Raw genomic sequence first — 13,723 nt, 5'->3', positions numbered from 1 at the left:
GCACGGACCGCCACGTGGCCTTCCGATATAACGGATCGAGCAGGGCAACATCCGAGATTGACAGCCTCTCTATCTCTGGGCCTACTGCTGCCTAAAAGATCTAGCTTAGAGACTTACCAGAGGAGAGTCTTGACAGGGGGCAGAGAAAGCTTTTCAGTTGAAGTGCGCCATAGGCTTGTGGCGCGAACACCCGCCATTTGCTCTTCTCTCAGTCCGGCCCTGCAAATACCACTGGAACACCTAATACAAGAGCAATTCCTGATCCACGGCAGTGACTAGAGGGTAAGACCTTTAATCTTGTACATTAACCCCTACACATCCGAACTTTGTTCTCCCCATATAAGGGTCCAGCTACCCCACTACTGAATCACCAATTATTAAATATTAGAAAGTAACAGCAGCAGAATATTTACAAGTGCTGCAGGATCATTTGCCCAGTTTAACTATTAAGGGAGCGACATAACCCCCCCGTAGTGGGGCAACAAGGGCTGGGCTGAGCAAAGGGGGTATTTGGACTGCGGCACTGTGCCATTATGCTGTAACTACAGGAACATTTGGTGGCCACTTATTAACCCTACCGGGCAGAAAGCTATTGAGGAAACACACACATAAAGAAATACCATTTGGCACAGGTCCTGCTTTTCTTTGTATTAGCCCCAGGAATACACTTATTAGAAAGGGCCATATATCAGTAAATAAACTTAATATGCAGCAGAAATAGAATAAAGACAAGCAGTTCCCCCTTCATAGTTAGCCTCAACAAAGATCAACAACTATAGCTCCTGGACCTAAGGAGACAGCCTGATTGGCGACGACTTGGGAACTATCCCAGGAGTCTCATTAAGAGGCATATAGTCACAAGACAGGGGAACTGCATTTTATCTTCAGAGGAGAACATTTTGAAAAATTCTGCAATGTTCTCTAGCCCACAACAGCCCCCAATTTTATTTTTTTTTTATAATGGGCGAACTATAAGCACCGAATTGCAAGGAGCGGCAGGCTGATTAATACTTTCCGACTACTATTTAGAAGAAAAAATATAACACTGTAATGGATATCTAAATAGACACGTAGCCTCTGATTTCTAATCCTTGTGTTCTCCATAAGTCCTAAGCTAATTTCTGCCTCAATATATTTACAGCACTTAAAATTCTTGGCTACATCAACCAAAAATGAAGAACAAAACACAAACAGTCAAAGAATGCCTTTCTAAATCTCAGCTTAAGCAAAAGCAAATAGACAAAGACCCTTCTGCTTCAGGAAGCAACATAGATACTAGCCTCTCAGAAACAAACACTCAACCTATTACAGATGTCCAAAATAAGGAGCTTCTATCCCAAATTAAATCGGTATTTCAAGAGGAATTGAAGTCTGCGCTGTCTGACCTAAGACAGGACATCAAAGACATTGGCACTCGCACAGCAGAACTAGAAGAGGGAGTAGATGACATCGCTGAAGAAATCCCACGTATACAAAAGTCTATGTCTGACCATGAAGATTACATCCACAAATTAGAGGAACAGATTGAAGATCTCGAAAATAGATCACGCAAATCTAACCTACGAATCAGAAATCTTCCAGAATCATATAAGAATCTACAGGAGGCTATGCTAGCACTCTTTCAACAGCTTGTCCCTGATATAGAACCTGATCAATTCTTAATGGACAGAGTCCACAGATCTTTGTCTAAACCCCAACAGTCTACTACAAGGGACATTGTCCTCAAACTACATTATTTTCACATTAAAGAACTCATCATCAAAGCTTCCAGACAACAGCAAGCTATTAACTTTGAAGGTCATTCAATACAAATCTTTGCAGACATTACACCTACCATGCTTAGGAAGCGAAGAGAGCTTAAGCCCATTACCATGGCCCTCACAAAAGCCCAAATAAAATATAGATGGAATTTCCCTTTCAAATTGGTTTTCACACACCTGTGTCTTATGGCTGCTCCACTTTGGCAGAAGGAGCAGCCATCCTACAGCGTCTACAAATTCAACTTGAACTCCCCACCACATCACCCACTACAAATCCACAGAGACATTCCATTCAAAGAGAATGGACACCAGTGGGAAACTTTAAAAAGCAAAAAAAGCTGAGGAACAATCCAAGCAGCTCTATGGAGGAGGGAACTCCAAGAGAAGAGGAGGCCCCTCCCACTTGAAAATGAGAAAGGAGGGAGGAGAGGAGAGGAGAGGGAGATTGACCTGTTGGGTATTATTTTCAAGTTAACTTGACTTTGCCTTTAGGTGACCAATGAGGACCTGGTCTCCATGACAGGAGACTATACACTTATAACCCTGGACTAAGGCTGTGGGGTATAGGTGCTGCAGCGTTTTTTGTCTACTGAGATATACCTGTAAGTTGAGCTGAGGTTCCCACCTTACTCAGAGACTGTTATATTTAACAATGAGCATAGACAGCATACTTATATTACTGTTCACTGGTTAAAAGTTATAAAGTATTAAGAGTTGTAAGCCTATCCATATAAGTTTACAAGTTTAACAGTATTTCCTGCCTTACTCAGGGGCGGATGTTCCTGTTTTTTTTTTTATTATTTTTTATTTTTTCTTTCCTCTTTCTCTTTTTCTTTTCTTTTCTCTTCTTTTCTTTACCTCCCCATCCCCCTTTCCTCCAACACCAATTTCTCTATTACCCCCTTCATCTCTCCTGCCGCTCTCCCCCTCCAGGTTTGTAACCAGACGGCTGCTCAGAGGCAGCGTGCCACAAAAAAGCATTGTTATGTGTTTTGTAGGGGCCTGCCGCCCCTCATGTTCTTATGTTTCTATACTTCTCTATGAGAGAAGACACTACTATAGATAAGAAAGTTATTTTGTCCATTATTATTCTCACTTTTTTTACTCAGGTATGTTCTCAATTTACATAAAAAACTCAAAGTGTAATATATGTTGTTATACATCCTATAGATGCTGTATTCTTTGGCTCTGGATTGCAGGGAGTCAGGTTCTTTGTATGCTGCAGCCCTATGTTTAATGCTCTTCAGTATAAGATAGGTCCCGGCTCTCCTCCACAGGCTTATACTACACGTATACCATGTTCTGAGTTTTCATGCAGGATCACACCAAAGCTGCCTTGGGCCTTAGGCCTTTTATCCCTACTTCATCGCCCACACAATAATTTTCTCACCAACTTTTTAATATGTCCATTAAAATAGTTTGACACAATGTCAGACGTTTAAATTCAGACACCAAAAGGAAAAAAACAATCACCACTTATAAATCACTGCAAGCCCACATAGTTATGTTGCAGGAAACACACTTCACAACAAATTACACACCAAAATATTGGGACAGATTGTATCCTATCCAATATCATGCTGTTAGCGGGAAAAAGAAATGTGGAGTCACAGTGCTCCTCCACTCCTCCCTTAATTTTAAAGAGGAAGAAATAATTAGGGATAAAGAAGGGAGATTTATACTAGTAAGAGGTTTAATCCAAAACACACCGATTCTACTAGTAAATGTTTACGCCCCCAATGAACGCCAAGCCTTTTTTCTAACTAAACTGAGCAAATTACTGACCCAATGGAAACGATACAAAACCATCATAGGAGGTGACTTTAACCTTTCACTGGACCAGACACTTGACAGAACAACAGTGAGGAAAGTAAATTCCAGAACCCATAGCTCCCCCCAGAACGTGTTAAAGGACTTCTCCTTAGACCATAACTTGATTGATAGCTGGAGATCCAAAAACGGAAATAATAGGGATTACACTTATTTCTCCCCAATGCACCAGACACAATCTAGAATAGACTATATTTTTATGAGTCAAATACTGTTACCCCTACTGACTACAGAAAAGATTTTAAATTGCCCTTGGTCGGACCACTCCATTGTAGAAGCAACCCTATCTAGAATCCTAAATCCAAACAGAACTAAATCTTGGTCTCTAAATGCCAATCTCTTGCAAGATAACACAGTAGTGCAAAAACTCCAACAACAAATAGCGGAATTTATAAGGCTTAATAAAGGTAGCACATCAAACGCTATGCATGTTTGGGGGGCGTTAAAGGATTTTGTGAGAGGCATTCTGATAGCAGAGGCTAGTAAGCGCAATAAACAAGACAAGGCTAAATTAAACTACCCTCCCATGTCACCCACAACACAAGTAAGAAAAACAGGAAAAAACTAAGAGATATCAATGAAGAGATAGATAAATTGCTTAATAGAGAGGTATCTAGGTCTATTAAAATGGTTGACACCCATTACTACATATATGGGAATAAGCCCGATAAAATGTTGGCAAACAGGCTTAAGGAGATCACTAGAAATACTACCGTACCACAACTTCAGCTACCTGGTAATAAGAGTACCAATGATCAACTCAGTATAGCAAATAGATTCGCAGATTACTACCATGACCTCTACAACCTCCCAACCAATAAGAAAGATAAAAACAGCCTTGTAGACTTGGATAATTTTCTAGGTTCCAACACACTCCCCAAAATCTCAGACGAAGAACGAAACAAACTGAATGCTCCTATATCTCAAAATGAGATTAAATTAGCTATAAAAACTATGAAAAGCTCTAAAGCACCGGGACCAGATGGGTACTCAGGTACTTTTTATAAATCTTTGCAAGATGTTCTCATACCCCAACTCTCTCTGGTATTTAACACTATAATGCAAGGTAAAGAAATCCCCTAAGAAATGCTTATGGCCAGGATAGCAGTAATACCTAAGCCGGGAAAAAATAAACTGCACTGCAAAAATTATGGACCCATTTCCTTGATAAATGAAGATGTAAAGCTATTCGCAAAAATTTTAGCAAATAGACTGAACCCCATTCTCACAAAAATAATTCACCCAGACCAAGTAGGATTCATAAGAAATAGAGAGGCCCCAGATAATACTCGAAAGATTATTGATTTGATTAATGTGGCTACTGTAGAAAAAACGCCTTCTCTGTTCCTCTTCTTGGATGCAGAGAAGGCGTTTGACAGAATAAATTGGGATTATATGCACGCGGTACTAGAGAGAACGGGTATTGACGGAGCTTTCCACAAAGCTCTTACCACCCTGTACTCGCACCCCTCAGCCTTCGTCAGGCTTTCAGGGTATCAGTCTAAATCAATGCAGATTAGGAATGGGACGAGACAGGGATGTCCTCTGTCCCCGTTGTTGTTCGCTCTGAGCATTGAACCACTAGCTGTCCATATTAGAAGTGACCCCGATATAGCTGGTCTGAGAGTAGGAGCTAAAGAATACAACGTTTCGCTTTTCGCGGACGATATAATATTATCAATAACTAAACCACTACTCTCCCTCTCACCAATTTATGCCACACTTAATAAGTATGGAAAGCTATCCGGCTATAAAATAAATGAGGACAAGTGCGAGGCGCTTGGCATTAATTTACCCCAACACACGAAAAAATTACTAGAGCTCAACTTCACCTTCAAATGGGCACATAAAAAACTTAAGTACCTAGGAATATATCTCCCTGCTAACATATATTCTTTATACCAGGCAAATTATCTCCCAATGTTCATACATATTAGAAATTTAATTAACAGATGGTTACAACTGAAGATATCTTTCTATGGAAGGATTGTCTCCGCTAAAATGACTCTCCTGCCAAAATTACTATATTTATTTAGATCCCTACCGATCTCTATTCCATTAGCTGAACTTAACGCTCTTCAAAAAGATCTGTTGCGCTTTGTATGGCAAGGAAAAAGAGCTAGGATTAATAAAACAATCATGAGCACTCACAGAAGAGATGGAGGGGTGGGTCTTCCGCACCTGCCATCATATTATTATTCAGCACGTATGGCCCAAACGCTGCATTGGTTCAATGGGGCAAACCAACCTCTATGGACACAAATTGAATCGGCAGTTGCTGATACAGGACAAATTTCTAATTTATTATGGGCCTCAAAAAAACACAGTCTTTGATGCACAGACATGTAGCAATCTCTCACACTATCTTTATTTGGAATAAGCTGACCACCAAGTTTCCATTGGTGCAAGAGAAATCAAAATTGACGCCTCTGATACTACCACAAACCTCAATAGACTAACTTACACAACAGAAATGGACTAATAAGGGGCTTTATAGAATAGCAGATGTAATGGTGGGCGACAACTTCATCTCCTATGAGCAATTAAAAGCTATAGACCCTGATGATAGAAACATATGGTATCATTACCTGCAATTAAAATCTAGAATCCAAGAGGTGACAGGCACTTTTAAGACACCGACACCCACTATATTTGAATCCTTATGTTTAACTAAAGAACTCACACATGGTACAATCTCTCTGTTATACCCCACGTTTAATAATAATTTTAGAGAGGCAAAGTCACCGACCATTATGAAATGGGAACGGGAACTTGACAAGACGTGGCCCTTAAAGACATGGAACTCAAACTTGACCAAGGGATTGTCGTTCTCACATAATGCTTTGCTTAAGGAAAATTTCCTCAAAGTGGCATTTAGATGGTATCTACACCCGACTAGGTTTGGAAGCTCTGAAGACTCTTCCCCGAGGCTTTGCTTTAGGGGATGCGGAGATAGAGGGACATATCTACACACGTGGTGGCAATGTGAGAAAATTAGAGAGACTTGGGAGGGAACATCGACTCTTCTTAGTACCATATTCCAGAAAGAAATTAGGTTACAACCTGAACATGCCTTACTACACTTCCCATCACCACAAATACCGAAAAGACATCATAAACTAGTCATGACAATATGTACAGTGGTACGACTTAGTATTTCGCAGTTCTGGAAATCTACGCCCCCTAGCTTTAGATTCATTGAAAAAAGGTAGCACACCATTATGAAATGGCAAGCTTGGCAGCAGAAACATTAAACACTAAAGAAAAATTTTTGTTGTAATATGGGAACCATACATCATGTACCATGAAGCTAGAGTAGGGAGAAATGATAACCCCTAGGAGTTCTTACGATATAAAGCCGAGCACACAATGAGGAGCCGGGGCCTACCACCTACCGCCTAATACTGTTCACTTATCATAAAATCTAATAAAAACTATTTCAAAATAAAAATAAAAAAACTATTTTGACTGTGAAACATCAGTCTGCTTTTTTGTATCAGGCTCACAGCGTATACTGTGCCTACTTGTCCAGTGCCACCACTCACATTATCTTGTTTAATAGTAGTGTAAGTGTACATTATAAAAATAAAAAAACTATTTTGACTGTGAAACATCAGTCTGCTTTTTTGTGTCAGGCTCACAGCGTATACTGTGCCCACTTGTCCAGTGCCACCACTAATATTATCTTGTTTAATAGTAGTGTAAGTGTACATTTTAAAAATAAAAAAACTATTTTGACTTTGAAACATCAGTCTGCTTTTTTGTGTCAGGGTCACAGCGTATACTGTGCCCACTTGCCCAGTGCCACCACTCATATTATCTTGTTTAATAGTAGTGCACTGTCAGTGTACATTTAAAAAAAAAATAAAAAAATTTTGACTGTGAAACATCAGTCTGTTTTTTTGTGTCAGGCTCACAGCGTATACTGTGCCCACTCACAGTAGCTTGCACGCATAGTAGCACTAATCGGAAAAAAAAATGACAGGCAGAGGCAGGCCAATCCGCAGGGGCCATCGTAGTCGTGGTGCTGTGATTCTCTTTGGCCATAGAATAATGCCCAGTGTTAGGCCACGTACCATGAACATGAACATTTCTGATGAAATAGTTGACTTTATAACACAGGACACCCAATCTTCTACAGCTTCCGCTCGTAAAATTTACGCACCATCCTCCTCCTCTAGCTTAGCTTCGGGCACCTCTCAACTTACCACTCACCGGCCTGCCGCCACCACCGACACTAGCACCACAGCCGCCTCACTTGATCTGTCAGAGGAGTTATTTACACCTCAGTGTGAAGAAATGAGTGATGCGCAGCCATCATTGACAGAGGATGTAGATAACTGTGATATGTCTCAGTCAGGCAGCATTACAGACATGGACGACGCACGGTGTGATGATGATGATGATGTTGTACCCGCCGTTGCTTCCGTTGTTGAGTTGTCAGATACAAGTGAAGGGGTTGATGATGACGATGCATCCGTGGATGTCACGTGGGCGCCCGGTAGAAGAGAAGAAGAACAGGTGGAAAGTTCAGATGGGGAGACAGAGAGGAGCAGGAGGAGGAGACGAGTTGGAAGCAGGGGGAGGTTGTCGCAAGGAGCTAGTGGCACAGTCAGACAGCATGCATCAGCACCCGGGGTTAACCAGACAGCACGCCAATCAACGCATGCTGTTGCCACCACCAGAATGCCGTCATCGCAGAGCTCAGCAGTGTTGCATTTTTTTAATGTGTCTGCCTCTGACAACAGCAATGCCATTTGCAACCTGTGCCAAAAGAAACTGAGTCGTGGGAAGTCCAACACCCACCTAGGTACAACTGCTTTGCGAAGGCACATGATCTCACATCACAAACGCCTATGGGATGAACACATGAGGACAATCAGCACAAAAACTCAAAGCCGCCATCCTCCTCCTGGTCCAGCATCTGCAGCCACATCAACCACTGCTGTGCTCCTTGCCCCCTCTCAACCATCCGCCAATCTGTCTCTCTTCCGGAGCAGTTCCTGCTCATCTGCCCACAGTCAGGTGTCTGTCAAGGACATGTTTGAGCATAAGAAGCCAATGTCACCAAGTCACCCCCTTGCCCGGCATCTGACAGCTGGCTTGTCTGAACTCTTAGCCCACCAGCTTTTACCATACAAGCTGGTGGAGTCTGATGCATTCAAAAAATTTATAGCTATTGGGACACCGGAAGCTACCCGGCCGAAAATTCTTTGCACAAAAGGCAATCCCCAACGTGTACTCGATTGTGTGAAAGGAAGTAATGGCATGTCTGGAACACAGTGTTGGGGCAAGGGTCCATCTGACCACTGATAGCTGGTCTGCAAAGCATGGTCAGGGCAGGTATATCACCTACACTGCACATTGGGTAAACCTGCTGACGGCTGCCAAGCATGGAATGCCTGGCTCTGCAGAGGAGTTGGTGACACCGCCACGACTTGCAGGCAGGCCTGCTGCCACCTCCTCTAGTCCTCCTACTCCATCCTCTTCCATAACCTCCTCGACTGAGTCCTCTTCTGCTGCTGCATCTTACTCCACATCAACGGCACCCCCCCAGATCCCCATGTACTATTCCACATCCCGGATACGGCAGTGTCACATGTGCCGTGCATGGCACATGTGTGTAATCTGATTGTACAACGCTTTGTGCATAAGTACGCAGGCTTACAGGATGTCCTGAAGCAGGCCAGGAAGGTGTGTGGCCATTTCAGGCATTCCTACATGGCCATGGCGCACTTGTCAGATATCCAGCGGCGAAACAACCTGCCAGTGAGGCGCTTGATTTGCGACAGCCTGACACGTTGGAATTCAACACTCCTAATGTTCGACCGCCTACTCAAACAAGAAAAACCCGTTAACGAGCATTTGTATGACCGGGGTGCTAGGACAGCCTCTGGGGAGCTGGGAATTTTTTTGCCACGTTACTGGACGCTCATGCGCAATGCCTGTAGGCTCATGCGTCCTTTTGAGGAGGTGACAAACCTAGTCAGTCGCACCGAAGGCACCTTCAGTGACATCATACCATTTGTTTTCTTCCTGGAGCGTGCCCTGCTAAGAGTGCTGGATCAGGCCGTAGATGAGCGTGAAGAGGAAGAGGAAGAGTTGTGGTCACCATCACTACCAGAAACAGCCTTATCAGCATCGCTTGCCGGACCAGTGGCAACGCAGGAAGAGGATTGTGAGGAAGAGGAGTCAGAGGAGGAATGTGGCTTTGAGGAGGAGGAGGAAGAACAAGCACAACAGGCATCCCAGGGTGCTCATTGTCCCCATCTGGTACCCGTGGTGTTGTACGTGGCTGGGGGGAAGAAGACACCTTCAATGAGATCAGTGAGGACGAGGAACGGGACATGAGTAGCTCGGCATCCAACCTTGTGCAAATGGGGTCTTTCATGCTGTCGTGCTTGTTGAGGGACACTCGTATAAAAAAGCTGAAGGAGAACGAACTGTACTGGGTGTCCACGCTAATAGACCCCCGGTATAAGCATAAAGTGTTTGAAATGTTACTGAATTCCCGCAAGTCGGAAAGGATGGAGCAGTTCAAAAATAAATTAAAAAGTATGCTTTACACAGCGTATAAGGGTGATGTCACAGCACAACGGGAATCTAACAGGGGAAGAGGTGAAAGTAATACTCCTCCTCCCACGACCACGCCGGCAAGGACAGGACGCTTTACAGACGTGTTGTTGATGGAGAACATGCGGACCTTTTTAACTCCTATGCATCGCCACAGCCCTTCGGGGTCCAGCCTCAGAGATCGACTCAACCGACAGGTAGCAAACTACCTTGCCTTAACTGCAGATCTCGACACTCTGAGGAGCGATGAACCCCTTGACTACTGGGTGTGCAGGCTTGACCTGTGGCCTGAGCTATCCCAATTTGCCATAGAACTTCTGGCCTGCCCCGCTTCAAGTGTCCTGTCGGAAAGGACCTTCAGTGCAGCAGGAGGTATTGTTTCCTAGGTCAAAAAGTCTCGATAACCTCACCTTTATTAAGATGAATGAGGGATGGATCCCGAAGGGACTGACATTGGGCGATACATTCGAGTAAAAAAGGCCTGATGAGATGAGCTACCTTGGGCTAAAAATGGTCCACACGCTGCTGTATTTTATCTCCGAATGCCGGATGACTTGCGTGACTTATCCGCCACCAACTAGGGTTCAAGCCACCATGTTTTAGGGCACTTTCTGCCAGGGAAACAAACATGTTTTTCTGGCCGCTGCTACAGCAGCGTCTGCAACAATACCTAATTTTTCAGGCATGTGTACATGCCAAATTTTTCTGGCCTCTGGTGCTGCACTGTGGCTTCAAAAAAAAAAAAAAAAAAAAAAAAGGCACATAACAGGGATTAAACTGATAGGAATAGTACTACTTAACACACCACTCCTATCTGGTGGCACATTAGATTGCACGCGCAGTGCCCCAAATTTGAAGTAGGACGACCGACAAAGCATTTTTTTCCATCTCCCGGTTCCTAAAATCCATGCCATATATACTTCCCCTGATAGGGGATGTAACAGGGATTAAATTGATAAAAATAGTACTACTTAACACACCACTCATATCTGTTGTCACAGTAGCTTGCACGCATAGTACCACTAATTTAAAAAAAAAATGACAGGCAGAGGCAGGCCACCCCGCAGGGGCCGTCGTGGTCATGGTGCTGTGATTCCCTTTGTCCCTAGAAAAATGCCCAGTGTTCAGAGGCCACGTACCCTGAACTCAAAAACTTCGGAACACATAGTTGACTGGCTAACACAGGACACCCAATCTTCTACAGCTTCCACTTGGAACCTTGACGCGGTGTCTGTCAAGGACATGTTTGAGCGTAAGAAGGCAATGTCACAAACTTACCCCCTTGCCCGGCGTCTGACAGCTGGCTTGTCTGAACTCTTAGCCTGCCAGCTTTTACCATACAAGCTGGTGGAGTCTGAGGCATTCCAAAATTTTGTAGCTATTGGGACACCGCAGTGGAAGGTACACGGCCAAAATTTCATAAATCAATGCCATTTACACATCCCCTGATGGGGGACGTAACAGGGATTAAACTGATAAGAATAGTACTACTTAACACACCACTCATATCTGGTGGCACAGTAGATTGCACGCGCAGTGCCCCAAATTCAGAGCCTCGGGCCCCGCAACTGCCTCTGGGAACCTTACCATGGGTCCCAGACCGCCCGTCTTGTAATTCTCTGTCTGGGAAATTATCTATCAAATCTATCTATTTTCTATCAAATCAATCTATCTATCTATCTATCTTTCTATCTATCTATCTATTGTATCTATCATCAAATGTATCTATTGCATCTATTGATCTATTGATCTATCTATCTAATCTATGTATCTATCTATCTATCTATCTATCTATCTATCTATCTTGTGGCTGGACCGACCAAGCATCTTTTTCCATCTCCCGGTTCCTAAAATCATCTCCGGGTTCCTAAAATCAATGCCATATCTGTACTCGATTGTGCAAAAGCAAGTAATGGCATATGGGGTCTTTCATGCTGTCGTGCCTGTTGAGGGACCCTCGTATAAAATGGCTGAAGGAGAATGACCTGTACTGGGTTTCCAAGCATCTTTTTCCATCTCCTGGTTCCTAAAATCATCTCCGGGTTCCTAAAATCGATGCCATACCTGTACTCGATTGTGCAAAAGGAAGTAATGGCATATGGGGTCTTTCATGCTGTCGTGCCTGTTGAGGGACCCTCGTATAAAAAGGCTGAAGGAGAATGACCTGCACTGGGTGTCCAAGCATCTTTTTCCATCTCCCGGTTCCTAAAATCATCTCCGGGTTCCTAAAATCAATGCCATACCTGTACTCGATTGTGCAAAAATAAGTAATGGCATATGGGGTCTTTCATGCTGTCGTGCCTGTTGAGGGACCCTCGTATAAAATGGCTGAAGGAGAACGACCTGTACTGGGTGTCCAAGCATCTTTTTTCATCTCCCGGTTCCTAAAATCATCTCCGGGTTCCTACAATCGATTCCATACCTGTACTCGATTGTGCAGAAGGAAGTAATGGCATATGGGGTCTTTCATTCTGTCGTGCCTGTTGAGGGACCCTCGTATAAAATGGCTGAAGGAGAACAACCTGTACTGGGTGTCCAAGCATCTTTTTCCATCTCACGGTTCCTAAAATCATCTCTGGTTTCCTAAAATCAATGCCATACCTGTACTCGATTGTGCAAAAGGAAGTAATGGCATATGGGGTCTTTCATGCTGTCATGCCTGTTGAGGGACCCTCGTATAAAATGGCTGAAGGAGAACAACCTGTACTGGGTGTCCAAGCATCTTTTTCCATCTCCCGGTTCCTAAAATCATCTCCGGGTTCCTAAAATTGATGCCATACCTGTACTCGATTGTGCAAAAAGGAAGTAATGGCATATGGGGTCTTTCATGCTGTCGTGCTTGTTTAGGGACCCTCGTATAAAATGGCTGAAGGAGAATGACCTGTACTGGGTGTCCAAGCATCTTTTTCCATCTTCCGGTTCCTAAAATCATCTCCGGGTTCCTAAAATCGATGCCATACCTGTACTCGATTGTGCAAAAGGAAGTAATGGCATATGGGGTCTTTCATGCTGTCGTGCCTGTTGAGGGACCCTCGTATAAAATGGCTGAAGGAGAATGACCTGTACTGGGTGTCCAAGCATCTTTTTCCATCTCCCGGTTCCTAAAATCATCTCCGGGTTCCTAAAATCGATGCCATATACACGTCCCCTGATAGGGGACGTAACAGGGATTAAACTGATAAGAATAGTACTAGTTAACACACCACTCCTATCTGGTGGCACAGTAGATTGCACGCGGTGCTCTTACAAAATGCAGAAGGACATTTGGCAGATGGACATTTGGCAGACGGACATTTGGCAGATGGACATTTGGCTGACAGGCAGAAAGCTAAAGAATGTTTTGATTTCGGCCGAGGGCAGATACACAGAGTGCTCTGTTTTAATCAGAGCCTCGGGCGCCGCAACTGCCTCTGGGAACCTTACCATGGTTCCCAGACCGCCCGTCTTGTAATTCTCTGTCTGGGAAATTATCTATCTATCAAATCTATCTATTTATCTATCAAATCTATCTATCGTATCTATCATCAAATGTATCTATTGCTTCTATTGATCGATCTATC

The sequence above is a fragment of the Bombina bombina genome, chromosome 3 (genome assembly GCF_027579735.1).
Source record: "Bombina bombina isolate aBomBom1 chromosome 3, aBomBom1.pri, whole genome shotgun sequence".
Classification (NCBI taxonomy): domain Eukaryota; kingdom Metazoa; phylum Chordata; class Amphibia; order Anura; family Bombinatoridae; genus Bombina; species Bombina bombina.
Note: the sequence above shows the minus strand (reverse complement) of the source record.